At 39.4% G+C, this 17,861-nt stretch overlaps 1 protein-coding gene across 8 annotated transcripts in view; it reads right to left on the reverse strand.

Annotated features, from left to right (window-relative positions):
- The window catches only part of RASGRP3 (RAS guanyl releasing protein 3), a 115,247-nt gene that overhangs the window by 55,384 nt on the left and 42,002 nt on the right, over positions 1–17,861 (reverse strand). For 2 of the 8 annotated variants that reach the window (XM_021087648.1, XM_003354865.5), the window contains exon 2: positions 12,164–12,275. The exons of the other annotated variants lie outside the window; for them this stretch is intronic. The gene's annotated coding sequence lies outside the window, so the exon portion shown is untranslated. The remainder of the gene's footprint in view (positions 1–12,163; positions 12,276–17,861) is intronic. 8 annotated transcript variants of the gene reach the window in all.

Genomic DNA, 17,861 nt, shown 5'->3' on the forward strand with positions numbered 1-17,861 from the left:
ATTTCACATTATTCCTGAAAAAAGACCATGGGGCAAATAAGAAGACCTAAGTGACTGGAGAATTTCAGTAGTATCTTTGGTCCCACTTTACTTCTCTAAGGTTCACTTTCATCATTCATAATATCAGAGAAATAATATTACTCTGCCTTCCTCATCAGAACAAAAAAAATCATTTGAAAAGCTTGTAAGAGCATTAAACATAATAAAAAGGGAAGTCTTAAAATTACAAAATGTTCTAAACTATATTTAAAAGGCCATATTTGGAATTTAGAATATATTCCCCCATTAGAACAATATCACAAGCGGATTACTAGTAGATTTACACATGGAGGACAAGAAGATAGGTGAGATCTGCCAACAATGCTTTTTAGAACTTCCAGAATTCTAAAATCCCAAGGTGGATAGCACTGGTTCCATATATGCCAAATTAGCCTTCAGAAATTGTGTAACTCCTAGAAACATGAAACTGATGCGTATTTTTAGATCTAGAGAGATAATGGAGGGGAAAGAAAGCTAGAAGGAGAGGAAGACAGCTTTTCTACAAAGTCACTGTTGAAAGGGTTACAGGAGGCAAAGGAATGGGAATAGGATCTTGTCGGCTCAGTTATAAAACAAGGGAGGAACTGACGAATTGGAACTACACTGTTAGCAGTTTAAGCAAACATGAGGTGTCTTCCCTGATCCAAGACAGAAACAACACGAGCTCTTTATTGGCTGTCTCTCCTCTCTCCTCATCCTTCACAGCCAAGTAGTATTTGCTGGCTTGATTTCAGACCCACCAGGGTCAATTCTCCCTCCACGCCCCACCCCCACACCTCCCCTAAAATGCACTGGGAGGGGTCAGAAGTTACATCAAGCTCAGCAGCCCCGTGTCTCTTCTTGGATGGTTTTCCTGACATCTTCTCCTGCCTGATTTTCCTCCTGTGCCTCTGGTCACACCTTCCCAGCCTGATGTGCAGACTCCTCCCCTCCTGCTGAGGGTCCCAGGTCTCCATGCCTTTTCCTTTTGCCCTAGACTCTCCATGGAAACTCATCCACAACCAGATTCAACCTCCACCTCTGTGAGCGACTCTAGGTGCAGAGTGTGCCATAGAGAACAGAGGGGCTCTGGAGAGGGGCACAGCTGAGATCACATCCAGGCTTGGCTCCTTACTGAGGGACTTTGGGCGAGTGTTACTTAACTTCTGGGTAAGTTTTCATATCTTACCATCAAACATGGCTGATGGATATGAAAAATGAGACAGCCACTCTGGAAAACAGTTTTGCAGTTCAAAAACTTCAACACAGACCATATGGCCAAGTAAATTCACTCCTAAGTACATATCCAAGAGGACTGAAAGCTAATGTCCACAAAAAACTCATATGCAAACGTTCATAGCACTGAAATTCATAACAGCTCAAAAGTGGAAATAATCTAAATGCTCATGAACTGAGGAATGGAAAAACAAAACGAGGTGTAGCTGTACAATGGAATATTATCTAGCTGTAAAAAGAAATTACGTACTGATGCATGCTATAGTAAGGAGAAATTTTCTAAATGTCATGATAAGTAAAAGAAGCTAGACACAAAGGGCCATATGTTGTAAATTCCATTTATATGAAATGTCTAGGATAGGAAATTCCAGTAGGTAGAGACAGAAGGTAAATTAGCAATTGCCAAGGGCTGAGGGAAAAGAGAAATAGGGAGTGACTGCAAAGAGTTCAGGGTTTCTTTGGGGGGGTAACGAAAGTATTCCAGAATTTGGTTGCAGTAGTTGTACAACCTTGTGAAAACACTAAAAATCATTGAACTATATACTTTTAAAAGGTAGATTCCAATGGCATGTGAATTATATCAATTAATCTTTTTTCTTTCTTTCTTTTTTTTTTTTTTTAGGGCCAGTCCCATGGCGTATGGAGGTTCCCAGGCTAGGGGTGGAATCAGAGCTATACTGCTGGCTTACACCACAGCCACAGCAATGCCAGATCCGACCCGCATCTGCAACCTACACCACAGCTCACAGCAACGCTGGATCTTTAACCCACTGACTGAGGCCAGGGACTGAATGTGTGTCCTCATGGGTACTAGTCAGATTCGTTTCCACTGAGCCATAGTGGGAACTCCAATTAAATTTTTAATTAACTAAATAATATATCCTCTTCACTCTCCTAAACTGCTATATCTTCTATATTTCCTCCCTTGATTTATGGCTCAACCTTTCTATTATCCATGCAAGAAACTTGGGTCTCACCCTAGATTTCCCAGTGCCTTCTTTCATCATCCCTTCATATCCACATCTGATCATCCACCTTCCAATAATTTCTCATATGCCTCCACGGCCACTCCTGGCTTCAGGCTGATCTACTGCAATGCTTGTCAGGTTTCTAGACTGACTCTGACCTCCTGTTTCTCTCTCCTCTCTATTGGTGCCAAATCAATCTTTCTAAATTACCAGGTTGATCACATAATTCTCCATTAGATTGAGATCGACTCAATCTAATGTCCTTGCTTGGCATACAAAGCCTCTCATCAATGGCCCTCACTCTGTCCACCCATTCTTCACCTTTCCTCACCTGTGCCCTATCTATCTATCTATCTATCTATCTATCTATCTATCTATCTATGTTTTGCTTTTTAGGGCCGCACCCCTGGCATATGGAAGCTCCCAGGCTAGGGGTTAAATCAGAGCTACAGCTGCTGGCCTACACCACGGCCACAGCAATGCCAGATTGGAGCCAAGTCTGCGACTTACACAACAGCTCATGGCAATGCTGGATCCTTAACCTACTGAGCGAGGCCAGGGATGGAACCCACATCCTCACGGATCCTACTCAGGTTCATTAACCACTGAGCCATGAAAGGAGTTCCCTCCTCACCTCTGCTTTATCCCGTGTTACAATGCTATAAAATTTTTCATAGTGCCCATGTGGTATGGATGGAATATCTGAGGTCCCCCCAAATCCATATGTTGAAATCCTAATCCCCAGTGTGATGGTATTTGGAGATGGGGTCTTTGGAAGATAATTAACTCATTGTTTGTTGTTTAAGCTACCCAGTCTATTGTACTGTTGTAGCAGCCTGAATTGACTAAGACATCATGATTTGCACATATTGGGTTTTGTTTGTTTTTAGAATGTCTCTCTTCCCCCTACTGTGTCTGCCTGGCAATCACATACTCTCTTCTCAAATGCCTACCTGAATTCTCCTCCAGTCCCCCAACTCTTCAAGGCAGCCTTTTATCACTCACGGTACTGACTTCTTCTAGGCTTTGTATGATTTATGATACTGAATAGTTCTGCCTCTCCAGTAGTTGCTTAAGAACTAGACCCCATCTTTTGTCTTTCTAGCCCCCAACACAGAAGTATATCTGATATCTTTATATGGTTATCTTTCTCTGCCATCTTATTCTTTCAGCTTGGTCTTCAAACTTCCGATTTGTTTCCTCTCCAATTTTCTTCTCTAATCTTACTCTTCTCTCAAACTTTTTCTTTTACTTATTGAATGAATTTACTTCTTTCATATTAACATGCCCATAATGGAATTTTAAGACATGCTTCCAGATATTTAGTAGTACAGATTTATGTTAGAATAAAAATACACCAAATGCTTCTTCCAGCCATTCTCTCCTCTATTTAATAAACCCTTATTTCTGTGCCAGGGTGAAAGAACTGGGGTGGGGTGATTAACACCATGGCAGAGGTACAAGTATATGTCAGGTAGAGATTGTGATCCCAGAGACCTTAGGATCTAAAGAGGGGACACATATGAACAGAAATTATGATACAGGGAGTTATGAAAGAGTCATGAGAAAAGCAAAAACAAGTTCTGACTCACAGAATTGAAGCATGAACGAAGCTGCACTGAACAGAGAAAAGAACACTGCATGAGGAGGAAATAATACTGAAAAAAAGCAGGTCACTTTGGAAAAGCAGGGATGCTAACAGAATGGGGAGACCTTAAAACCGGAATTTATTTCATTCAATAAACATGGAGAGAGGGAGAGACCCCTTTTTTACCATGTTCTGAGGATAAGAACTAAAAGCCTCTGATGGTCCATGTGACATAATACAATGTAGCCCTTCCCTGTGGGTCATATAGGCTTTATACATTTTACTCATTTAATGAGTTCTGAGGATAGCTTAATGGTTGAGTCTAGACTCCAGAGCCAGACTACTGGGATTAATTCAATTCTTGGGTTTTCTAGCTGTGCGCCCTTGGGCAAGTTATTTAATCTTACTGTGTCTCTTTATCTTTTGGTAGGATAATACAGTATCTCTGTTGGAGGGTTGTTAGGAGAATTAAATGAGTTAATGCAAAGTGCCTATTAACTAGTATATAGTATATGCTCAATAAACATTAGCTACTTACTGTTATTTTCCTGGCAAGTGACCAAAAAGTGCCATCTACCCAAGGGATGAAATAATTCCTATATATGTCACCTCTGTCAAATGCATAAGTCACATATAGTCCCCTATATAAAGACATTTTGAGAGAGAGGAAGAAAAAAAGCAAAGAAAGAAGGGAGGGTGGGAAGGAGTGCAGGAGGGAGAGAAGAAGGAAGGAGGAAAGAAAAAGAAAAAAGGAGAGAGAGAGGAAAAAAAGGGTGGAAGGCAGCTGGAAAATTGAGTTATGAAATGAAAATTGGTTTAAAATTTTTAAAAATGAAGATTCTGTAATCAGCTATCTACTCTAAAATTCATTATTTTTGGAGGATAGATCTAGTTGTCTCTAAACATACAACCTAACCTATTTACATATATACACAGACACACATATATACAAATATATATACACAGACATACATTTATATAAATACATATTTACACACACACACACACACATGTATTTTAGGGCCACACCCACGGCATATGGAAGTTCCCGGGCTAGGAGTTGAATTGGAGCTGTAGCTGCCAGCCTCCCCTACAGCCACAGCAACACAGGATCTGAGCCGCGTCTGCAACCTACACCACAGCTCACAGTAATAACCCACTGAGCAAAGCCAGGGATCAAATCCACATGCTCATGGATAGTAGTAGAATTACCGTTGAGCCACAACGGGTACTCCTATTTAATTATATTTTTATTGACCAGTTACAATCTATTTTTAAAGAAATTTGTTTTTTGTTTGTTTGTTTTTAGGGCCACACCTGAGGCATATGGAGATTCCCAGGGCTAGGGGTCTAATCAGAGCTGCAGCTGCCGGCCTACACCACCGCCACAGCAATGTCAGATCTGAGCCACTTCTGTGACCTACACCACAGCTCAGGGCAATGCTGGATCCTTAACCCACTGAGCGAGGCCAGGGATCAAACCTGCAATATCATGGTTCCTAGTTGGATTTGTTTCCGCTGAGCCATGATGGGAACTCCTAAAGAAATATCTATCAATCACATAAGTACTTAAACACAAAGACACATACAAGCCCCCAAAGAGACCAAGACTGTTCAGTAGCTAACATAGAAATATCAGCAGTGTCTCATGTGTATCACGAATGGAATCCAAGTCTGGACATTGCATTCATTCTTTTGTGGAATGGAAATACATGCATGTCAGGTTACTAATATCCTCAAAAACAACTCTTGAGAGTAGATACAACACAAAAGCATTTCCACCAAAAGTTTTGCTGATGGATCTACTTGTCACAAGAAGGATGTTGAAGTGTTGAAATAGTAAGTGAAACTGAGCTGGGCACTAAAATTAGAATGAGAACCTGATCAGCTTCTGTGGTAATTTGTGGGGATTTCACAAATCTGCATGTTCACACAGTTTTACACCCTTGCCAATCTTTATCTCACCACAATATTTTGACTTCTTTTGAAAATTTCCTTTCAACATTTGCTTTTAATTTCTAGTCTAGGAAACTGGACATGTTTTATTTATTTATCTTAGACCCTCTTTAACGATTAATCACATAAAACCTGAGAGGTATTCACTAAGAACTTAGGTAAAAAGATACCTTCCCCACTACCAAATGCAACACAAATTATTTCTGGTCTTTTTTAAAACAGAAAAATACAAAAGAAAATGTTTAAATCTCTCATTAACTTACCACTCCATAATAATGTAGTATTACTTGTTTGGGAGATAAAGGCAAAAACATCAACGCCTGGCGAAAAATACTACAATATCTTAAGCAGTATCTCACTGAAAAATGAAAGAATGCTCAAGACTCAAAATGTACTACCTTCATGCATCTAAAGCAATGTGAAGGGAGTCCAGGTTTGGTAAAAGTTTTTGTTTTTTGGATATTATAGTTTCTTTCCTAAAACCCAATTTTGCTTTTGGATAAGGAGTTTTATTTTTTGTCTTTTTGTCTTTGCTAGGGCCACTCCCATGGCATATGGAGGTTCCCAGGCTAGGGGTCGAATCGGAGCTGTAGCTGCCGGCCTACACCACAACCACAGCAACGCGGGATCCGAGCCGCATCTGTGATCTACACCACAGCTCATGGCTGCCAACGCCAGATCCTTAACCCACTGAGCAAGGCCAGGGATCGAACCCACAACCTCATGGTTCCTAGTTGGATTCGTTAACTACTGTGCCACGACGGGAACTCCTGGATAAGGAGTTTTAGATTCAATAATGTATTGTCTACAAAATGCCAAACATCTGTTTAATAAAGACTGAAAAATTCTTTATGTCATCTTTATGTCCAGATCTCCATATCTTTATTATAATCTGGAAAAACCTGAGTTTTTCCAGTGAGGGTTTTTGTTGTTGTAGCTTTTTTTTTTTTTGAGAACCATATTCACGCAACGATGACTGAACAGATGCCATTCTTGACATCAGCAATATCTCAACATAGATGTGCTGTGGGTCCTAACCCAAGAACTCTGGTTCTCATGTTACAGCAATTAAATATGAAGGTAGAGTGGCTATATAAACATTATATTGTACTCAAATACTTTTCTCTTTTGCATTTTCCGCTTTATCTGAAAAAGCCTACTTAAAGACATAGAGATAATAAACCATAAGTCTTAGGTTTTTCTTCCTCCAAAATGAAGATGGTGTAAGTTCTTCCTCACTCAGTATTCAGAGGCTATAAAATGGTGACCTCCTGAGCAGAGATCTAACTCGTAGATATATTTTTTGGTTAGACTTACACAGGATTGGCTCTCACAAGGTTGTAAACATTTTGAATTAGTTGCAAAAATGTACAAATCTAGACTTTCACTTTTTAAAAAATCAGCTTTCTAGATTCTTATGGAAACATCAGATCTGCCAGTTTGGGGGCCGCATTCCCAGGAGGCAACATCCGGCTGCAGCTGAGCAGCAACTGCCTTCCACTTCCACAAAGTCCCCACTAGGCTCTATTGTCTCCCCAAATTGAGACCAAGTGTCAGAGCCATTTATCATCCCACTCCATGCCTTTTCTTTTTTTTCATACATTTCAGAGGAAAGTGAAATATTACTTGTCCCAGACAAAGAAGTCTTTTTATCCCTAATCCGCTTTACTCATTCTGGTAACTTCTTTCCCCTGTAAATATTTGCCTTTGCAAGCCCCTTCCTTAGACTCACCAGGCTGCCTGCTGACATCACAGATGCTAAAGAGGACTCTTTCTAATCTTCCTATTTGTGGACTGAACAAGGAAGAATCACAAGATAGCTACTATGCCTTCTGGTGTATTTCCATTCAGAATGTAGGTTCACCTGCTGTATTGCAAGGAAATTTACTCAGTTTTCTGGGATGACCTATATAGGAGTGGATATGTGTATAACTGAATCACTCTTCTGTACAGGAGAAATTAACACAACATTGTAAATCAACTATAATTCCATAAAATTAAAAACAAAAAGCAAAAAGTAGGTTCAAGCTTCAAGACAAACCCTTGCCCTAGTAAGAAAGTAAGTTTGCGCATTTCTAAAGCATTTGTCAAGTCTGGTCAGACTAATAAATGCTTTTTTTTTAGGACCACACCCATGGCATATGGAAGTTCCCAGGCTAGGGGTTGAATTGGAGCTACAGCTGCCAGCCTACACCATAGCAACACAGGATCCAAGCTGCATCTGCGAACTATACCATGTAGCTCATGGCAATGCCGGATCCTTAACCCACTGAGCAAGGCTAGGGATCAAACCTGCAACCTCATGGTTCCTAGTTGGATTCGTTTCCTCTATGCCACGACAGGAACTCCAGACTAATAAATTCTTATTTATTTCTATTTATAATATGCTTGATAGCATCTAGATTACCCCCCAACATTTGTAATTTCCTCTGATTTCTGTTTTTCTTTCACAGAAAAGTTCTCATAATCAGCAAAATAGATGGTCACTAATGATTCTTAAGACCATGAGACTTGGTGCCAATGCCCTCTCAACACTTTATAGATTCTGGAAAGATTAAAGGAAAATAAAATGTTCACTGGGATATCTATACAAAAAATATGTACCTACTCATGCTTAGAGGCAAGTACATTTTCAGATTCCACACACTACAGTGAGTATTGAGTCTGACTCTCACTTCCTCTCTCTGTTGCTTTGGATTTGTTGACTATAACTAGTAACAGCTTATTCCTCCATGTCAGATTTGAGTAACTCCCAGGTACTCATCACTATGGACATCTCAGGATAATTTCCAAGATAATTTCCAGCACTTAAGTAACGAGTCACTTGGAGAACAGTGACTCTACAAGTTGAGCTAGTAGTCTTTGTTATTTATGACTCTAAAGACAGCAACCAGCAACCAGGGAAGGGTTATTTACTGGCCAGGGTGGCTGCAAGGATTGGCCTCTAAACACCTGATTTCATCATTTTGCTCATTCAAGTCTCCTGACAGATCATTTAAAAAAAAAAACAAAAAAACCCTCCAGAGTTCTAATAGAGAAATAGCTTGTGGTACAGGAGGAACAGAGGCATGTTTTTCCACTTTTCAAGGGGACCTCTCATTTATCACATTAACTGTCTCACTTTATAAAGGAGAGGCCCAGGACCAAAAAGATAACATAACTTGCCCAAGCTTAAACAGCCAGTTAATGGCAGAAAGGAAAATATGCTATCACAGTAGAGTTTCCATGGAATCTAGACTCACATTGGCTGGGGTCCCTCACAAATAAACAGTGCATGTGTCACAGGCTGATTCTGAACTAATGCATCTGCTTAAGAAAGTGTGAGTTTTCTGATATGAAGCAGTTCTTTTACCATTCAGACATGGAAAAATGAATCAGGAACTATATGCTATCAGTCATGGTATTTCTGCTCACCAGTCTGATTTCAAGGTAATTTGGCTCTAACTCTGCAAAAATTATTGCAACCTAATCACCTCCCTTTGTCAAAATATTTTTTTCTTTCCTTTGCTTTTTAGAGCTGCACTCATAGCATATGGAAATTCCCAAGCTTGAATCAGAGTGCAGCTGTTGGCCACAGCCACAGCCACAGCAACGTGAGATCTGAGCCATGTCTGCGACCTATACCACAGCTTGTGGCAATACTGATCCTTAACCCACTGAGAGAGGTCAAGGATCGAACCTGCACCCTCATGAATATTAGTCGTGTTTGTTACCGCTAAACCACAATAGGAACACCTGTGAAAATAGTTTTGTATTCATGGGTTTAAACTGATAGTGGATCTCAACTTAACAAAAGCCATTTATGACAAACCCACAGCAATATAATACTCAATGGAGAAAAGCTAGAAGCCTTCCTATTAAAATCTGGAACAAGACAAGAATGCTCACTCTCACCACTTTTATTCAACACATCATTGGAAGTCCTAGCCACAGTAGTCAGACAGATGAAAGAAATAAAATTCAAACTGAAAGAGAAGAGGTAAAATTATCACTGTATGCATATAAGATGATACTACATACAGAAAACCCTAAGAACACCACATAAAAACTACCTCATAAGGTCCTACTATATAGCACAGGGAACTGTATACGATCTTCTGGGATAGAACATGATGGAAAATAATATTTTTTAAAAAGAATATATACATACACACATATATGTGTATATATATATATATATATCACTTTGATGTACAGCAGAAATAGGCACAACATTGTAAATCAACTATAATTAAAAGAAAAAGATTAGTGGGGGTTTTTAGTAAGAAGCTAAAATCCCTGCTTGTTGGATGCTGGGTCTCAAAAGAAGTTCTGGGTACCTCTGAGATGAGTAAAGATTTGTAGTGAAGGTGAAATCAAGAAGGTGGAGCACTGGAACTCAAAATTCCATCTTGGCACAAACAGTTGGTTCTTTGGCTCTGATGTGTGGATCCTGAACCCTGTTAAGTCATTTACTTTTGTTATGTGAAACCCCATATATTTCCTTGGCCACCTTTGGTCACTCACACTTTGGCTTCTCTTTTAAAGTCTTCCAGAAAGAGCTGTCCATGCTTCATTCCCCCTGTCCAAACTCATTCCTTCAGTACCACTATGGACTTTGAGACTCTGCCCCTGCTCTCCCAAGTTGGGACCACATTGTCTGCTAATGACAGTTCTCATTGTCCTTATCCTCAAATTCCACTCACATCAGACAGCAGTAGCTTTTTCAAGAGGGATAATGATGGGCAAATGGATTTTTAAGGAAAATGCTCCTGACATTCCAGTGGGTTTTTTTTGGGTTCAGGTGGCCCCAGTCTTAAGTCTGGGGGAAGGGCCTTCTCTACTTTACAAAAAGGGGATTATTGTTTACAGGGGGATGCCTGCCTCTTCTTAAACGTTCAAAAGAAATTAAAGGAGGCCTCAAAGCTCAGATGGATAACCTGCCCAATGAAATGAAGGAGACCTGCAGAAAAGGTCCATGCCCAGCCTAAGAACACATCATCCTTCTGCATGGCCTTCATACTTTGCTCTGTCATGTGGACTCGTGACTCCTGGGGCAGAAAGAGAGCCAGGTATGGTGCTCCCAGGCCCCCATACACCCTGCAGGGCGGTTCTTCCACAGGCAGAAAGTTTGCTCACTAGGGAGCCCCCCTTCCCCAGCCCTGCTCCTTCATGGATCAGTGACCATAAACATAGCTACTGTGAAGGGAAGAGCAGTTTCTAGGGCAGAGACTTGTAGTGGTTTGCTCACACGCCATAACAAGATAGCACAGACTAGGTGGCTTAAATAACATAAATTTCTCATTGTTCTAGATGCTGGGAAGTCCAAGATCAAAGTGCTGCCAGTTCAGTTCCTGGTGAGACTGTCTTCCTGGCTTGCAACCTTCTTGCTGTGTCCTCACATGGTGGAGAGGACACCACCATGTGAGGACTCATGTGAGGACACCCTGTTGTCTCCTTTTCTTCTTATAGGGACACAACCCTATTGGATTAGGCCCTCATGATTATGACCTCATTTACCCTTAATTACCTCCTTGTTGGTCCTTCTCCAAATACAGTCAGGTTGAGAGTTAAAGCTTTAACACATGAATTTGGGGGGGGGACAAAATTCAGTCCACACCAAGGCTCTTAACTAAGACTCAGAGATCTGTAGTACCCCTGACATCATATGTGGAATCTTGTGTTTGTGTCCATGAGTTTCTTTCCGGGGAAAGGGTTTCAAGGGGCCTGTAATTAATAAAAGTTTAAGAACCACTAATCAAACACACAGATTGGCCCCAGAGGATTTCAGAAGAAGATCGGGAAAATCAGTATTCCCTGAGGTTCCACCATCGTTTTATATCTTAAAACAGATGAAGCTGCCCAATGCAAAAGGAGGAAGCACAACATCGTTCCCTGATTCTCAGCACCAGCTTTTTAGAGTCACCAAGATGTGAGATACAGAAATTTTCACATCCTTCTAAGAGCCCATAAACAACCTTAGACTTAACATCCAATTAAAAAAAAAATGAGGGTCCCTGTGGGGGTGGGGGGAAGGATAAATTAGGATGGGAATAACATATACGCACTACTGTATATAAGACAGATTAACAAGGACCTACTATATAGTTCAGGGAAATCTACTCAACAGTCTGCAATAACCTGTATGGAAAAAAAGAATGGACATATGTATATGTATAACTGATTCACTTTGCTGTACACCTGAAAATAATACAACATTGTAAGTCAGTTGTACTCCAATAAGATTAAAAAATAAAATAAAATAAAATAAAATAAAATAAAATAAAATAAAATAAAATAAAGGTTTCCTTTTTGCAGAGGCATCTATGCCCCGTCAAGGTCTAGAAATACTACCCCTACTCCTCCCTGTGAAGTTGCTTCCTTCGCCACTTGGTTCACCTCTGTTACCCTTCAGTACCTTGGTCAGATGCCGTCAGCCAGGGAAGCGGGACGGGCACTGTGCTTTGCGGTCCATCAGCTTCATATAACACTTCCCACAGGGCAAGGCACCTGGGAGGAGGGTTCGGAGCCTTCAAAGACAATGATATAATTCTAGGCACTTCATAAAAACACTGTTAGAGGGTGTCCTTTCAAAAAAGGGCATATAACAGTTTAGACCAATGATGTTGAAACCACAAGAGTTCAAACATTAGTGCAATGCAATTCTCAGACTAAAGAAATTGATAGTATGTATAATCTCTGCACCATCTTAAATTGGCTTTGTACCTGTTTAATGTCTTTCTTCAAGGAGATTATAGGGCAAAAATCTAACCTTGCCCTATAAAATAATTCTGAATTATTTTATTTATTAAAATATTATTTCTATGTTATAAATAAATAATTTGGAATACAAAGAAATTAAGTAAATGTCCAATTGCTTAATCTAGCCACCAATCAACAAGCATTTATTAAATATCTTGTTTTGGAGTTCCTGTTGCGGCTGAGCGGGGTTAAGAACACCATACTGTCTCTGTGAGGATGTGGGTTCAATCCCCTGGCCCACTCAGTTGGTTAAGGATCTGACATTGCTACAACCACAGTATAGGTAACAGATGAGGCTCAGATCCAGTGTTGCCACGGCTGTGGCACAGGCTGGCAGCTGTAGCTAAGATTCAACCCCTAGCCTAGGAACCTCCATATACAACAGATGCAGTTGTAAAAAGAAAAAATACATAAATAATATCTTGTATTGTCTTCCTCCTCAATGTTTAAATGTTATCTTTTAATCTAATTAAAAGTATGATTCTAACAGCAAAAGGACATGATTCTTACCTTGCTAGGGAAAAAAAAAAAAAGTGTCTGTTTTAAGTTCAATATCCAGATCCCAAGTCCTTTACTGTCGCAACAAATATAATCTGAGCCCACACCTCTACCTTCCAGACGTTATGCCAGGCCAGGATCCAGGGGTGAATGAAACATACCAGGTCCTTTGCCAGTGGAATGTACAGTTTACTGAGGGAAATCCACATCAGAGGAGCAGACAGAAAGTTGATATATCATTACAAATTGTTATAAGAGCTGTGAATGAAAATCCAAACCACATGGTAAGACAGAGAATGATGAGAGGGATGATTCAAGGGGAGTGGTAAGGAAAGATCATTGAAGAGACTCAGCCAAGAGCTGAAACTTGGAAGTTAATTTAGTCAAAGCTGTGAGGGAAAGAAAGCCTTGAAAACTAGCTGGATCATAATCACCTTTACTGAGTTGGAGAAGACAGACAGGATGGAGAGAGTGAGCATGTTGGAAGAAATCTAGAGCAATGCTTAAGATGCCTTGAGGTTAAAATACCTGTGAAAGTCCTGTGTACAGGTTTAAAGAGCTATTATTTATATGAATATAGAGCTCCAAGAAAAGATAAGAAATGGAATTTAAAATTGGGAGTTAACCCCAGGGGAATAGCATTTAAAACCGTAGGAAATGGTTCATATTCTTCAGGAAGAAAGTATAAAGAGAAAGGACAAGAGATCCCAACCTTAGCCTCAGGCAGTCCAACATCTAGAGGTCAGAGAGAAGGCAAAGCAGCAAAGTACCTTGAGGAGGAGTTGTCAGAGGGGCAGAAGGAAAACGTAAAGCATTTTGTGCCACGAGGCTACGAGAAGAACATGTTCATGGCATTTAAAACAATCAACTGTATTGAATGCTATTGAGAGGTCAAATATAAGGATGGAAAATATCTGCTTTAAAATTTTTGCTACAAAGAGGTCACTGGTAATCTTGACAAGAACAGCTTTATTGGACCTGTGGGCAGAAGCCAGGTTGGTGTAAGTTAAAGAGTGAAAGGAGGTACAGAAACAAAGACAGCTGTGTAGAGTATGAGTTTAATGAATTGGTCTAAGTTTTGAACGAAGAGAAAGTGGCAGAGGATATGTGGATCATGAGTATTTTTATAAGATGAGAGTTGTGGGAACACACCTGGATGCTGATGGGGATGACACAGTAGAGACGAAGATGTAACCAAAGATGAGGACATGAGTACCAACTGTAACAAGAATGAAGAAGTAAGGAGACCATGGTTGCAAAGATAGGTTTGCCTATATAATATAGGTAGAGCCTATATAATTGGGAAGGGGAATAACATCAATCAGAGACATATAGTCATTAATCCACTTCTTTTCAATACACCCTCAGATCTCCTTCCTGGTTTCTGTTTTTGTTTTGCTTTTATAGGGCTGTACCTGTGACATATGGAAATTCCCAGGCTAGGGGTTGAATCAGAGCTGCAGCTGCCAGCCACTGCAATACCAGATCCGAGCCGCACTGGCACCTACACTGCAGCTCACAGCGGATCCTCAATCCACTGAGCGAGGCCAGGGATCGAACCCGCATCCTCATGGATCCTAATCAGCTTCATAAACCGCTGAACCATGAAGGAAACTCCTCCTCTCTGAGCTTTTGATGAGGAACAAAGGAAGAGAGAAATGAGCTCCCCAAGTCCCAGAGGGAGGAGTCCCAGATGAACTGTCTCATGACTTAGGATCTAATAATCCTTATCTCTGCCTGAAAAACAAAGTGGCCCTAATTCCTTTGAATACTGTTCTGTTAGTTAAATATCTGTATTCTTGCCTGCCAACATGTGATGCTCTTGGACACCAAAGAGTGTTGTCAACTTGTGCTGGGAACCACTCAGCTTGGCTTTTTGTGAACCTTATCCTGAAGGAATTTTGTTTTATGTTGACATCTCATTTTGGCCCTGGTGTTGATGCAGTAGTATTTCGTCAAGAGTATTAAGTTGTCACTACTTACTCTTTAACACAGTTATCAGAAGAAACGTCATGTGTAAATTATCTAAAGTATTTTGAAGGCATGTTAGAGTACGACTTATGACTGACTCATACGGACCAAGATTTCTCAAACTCAGTACAACTGATAGTTCACAGCTGTATGATTCTTTGTTGCAGGGGTCCATCTTCTGCTTTGTAGGATGTTTAGCAAAATCTTTGGCCTCTTTTCACCAGATGCCAAGAGTACTCCACCTCCACCCCCAGTAGGGACAGCACAAAACATCTCCAGACATCTCCCAATGTCCCCTGGAAGGTAAAATTGCTCCTAGTTAAGAACCACTGATACAAACAAAGGTCACAACATCAAAATAGAAACTGAAAAAGTCAAAAACACCTAAATATTTGTTCTAGTATCAGAATGTCTGCTTTTTGTGTAGGCAAATGCCTGGCTATTTGACTGAATTTTTCAGTTTTCAAATGAATGCTAGAGATCTTCAGCAACAACAATCATTTGAACTAATGCATTTTCTAGACAACATCTCGGCTTGATTTTCAATTCTTGAGCCAACTGGCAGACATTTTAGAATGTGGCTTAATTTAGAACATTTCAAAGCTTTCTAATTCCAAACTTGTTCCTCCCTAGACTAGTACTGACATATTTTGGCCCTTGTTTTATTCCTATGCTAATCATTTTCAGTTTCATTTTATTTTTGCTGCTTATCATAAGCTGTTTTAATTCTTTTGGAGGGTATCAGAGGACAAATACTTATGAACAGAGGCATTTTTCTCAATATGTGGATAAAGAATTCTATCTTGTGAGAAAAGTTCACTTCCTTTGCTACTGCTAGTGTACTAGCTCCCCTTGAGTAACCTCAGGATGACTCTCTATAGAATGTATTGCCTGTATTACAGCTTTTACTTACAAACCATTCACTACATTGCCTTGTTATTCTGCAGAGTTGTTCCAGGCAGGGAGTGATACTCTACATGTAACTGTTAGAGGTGATTTGTTCTCTTACTAGCTCTATCACTTACTAGCCAAGAGTTGATGCTTTTGGGTGTCACTTTTTGGATACATTCTAATCCAATTAACATATACTGAGAGGCAGGTGGTTTTGCCAAGCCAATACTTGACAGGGCCTCAAAGGGTGTTTTATGGGAGGGTGTGTCTGCTCCATATGGCAACAACTTTTTTTGAGGAGCAAGAGGTTCTCAAATAGTTTCTCATTTTCATAAATAACCCAGTAACAATAAGCCATGAATTTTGTTAATCCTTCTTGAATCACCTTCATTCCTTTTGGCAAAACTAATCTCCCTTGTGTAAAATATAATTTCTGCATAAACAAATACTGAACTCCAGTTAATGACACATGATGAAGTGTAAAGGAATAAAGTGTACTGCTGCCTACAGCTTATTTTGAAAAAAAAAGATGAACCAATCAATGGGTAGAAGAATGAATACACGGATATATATGTGAAAAAAGGCAAACAGAGTAAATTATTAATAGTAAAACGAAATTTGCAGACAGATATTCACTACACAATTCTTTTTTGTTTGAACATTTTCATCATAAAGTGTGGAAAAATCCCTTCCATTATTTTATTTATACGTTTTTTTACAGTCAACTAATCTTTTTTTAAATTGTAAGTGATGTATAATATTATATGTTCCAGGTGTACAGTGTAGTGATTCACAATTTTTAAAGCTTATACTCTATTTATAGTTATAAAATACTGGCTACACTCCCTGTGTTGTACAATATATCCTTGTAGCTTATTTTATACATAATAGTTAGCACATCTAATCCCCTACATTGCTCCTCCCTGCTTCCTTCTCCCCATGGGTAACCACTAGTTTGTCCTCTATATTCCTGACTTTGCTTCTATCTTTTCTTAAATTCACTAGTTTGTTGTATTTTTTAGATTCCACATATAAGTGTTATCCTATTTATCTTTCTCTGTCTTATTTCATTTAGCATAATGCCCTCCAAGCCCTTCCGTGTTGCTGCAAATGGCAAAATTTCATTCTTCTTTATGGCTGAGTAACATTCCATTGCACATATGCAGTGTATATGTGTGTGTGTGTGTATCACATCTTTTTTATCTATATACCTGTTGATGGACACTTGAGTCCATATCTTGGCAATTCTAAATAATGCTGCTATGAACACTGAAGTCCATATATGTTTTTAAATATCTTATTTTAAAATCAGTGTTTTTGTTTTTTTCAGATACATACCCCAGAGAAGAATCGCTGGGTCATGTGGTACTTCCATATTTAGCTTTTTGAGAAAACTCCATACTGTTTTCCACAGTGGCTGCACAAATTTACATTCCCATCAACAGTCTTTTGTGTTTCCGTATAAATTTTTCAATTATCTGTTCTCCACGAAAAAATGCCTTTGGTATTTTGATAGGGAATGCACTGAATCTGTATATTGCCTTGTGTAGTATGGTCATTTTACCAATATTAATTCTTCCAATCCAAGAACATGGTATAGCTTTCTATCTGTTTGTGTCTTCTTCAGTTTCCTTCATCAAAGTCTTATGTTTTCTGAACACAGGTCTTTTACCTCCTTAGGTAGGTTTATTCCTATGTATTTTATTCCTTTTGATGTGATGGTAAATGTTTCCTTAATTTTTCTTTTAGACAATTTGTTGTTAGTGTATGGAAATGCAACAGACTTATGTGTATTAATTTTGTGGTCTGCAAATTTATCAAATTCATTGATGAGCTCTACTAGTTTTCTGGTGGCATCTTTAGGATTTTCTATGTATAGTATATTTTCTATGTATCATGCCATCTACAATGACAATTTTAGTTTTTTCTTTCCAATTTTAATTCCTTTTATTTCTTTTTCTTGTCTGAATGCTATGGCTAGGACTTCCAATACT

Source organism: Sus scrofa, chromosome 3, assembly GCF_000003025.6.
Source record: "Sus scrofa isolate TJ Tabasco breed Duroc chromosome 3, Sscrofa11.1, whole genome shotgun sequence".
Taxonomy (NCBI): domain Eukaryota; kingdom Metazoa; phylum Chordata; class Mammalia; order Artiodactyla; family Suidae; genus Sus; species Sus scrofa.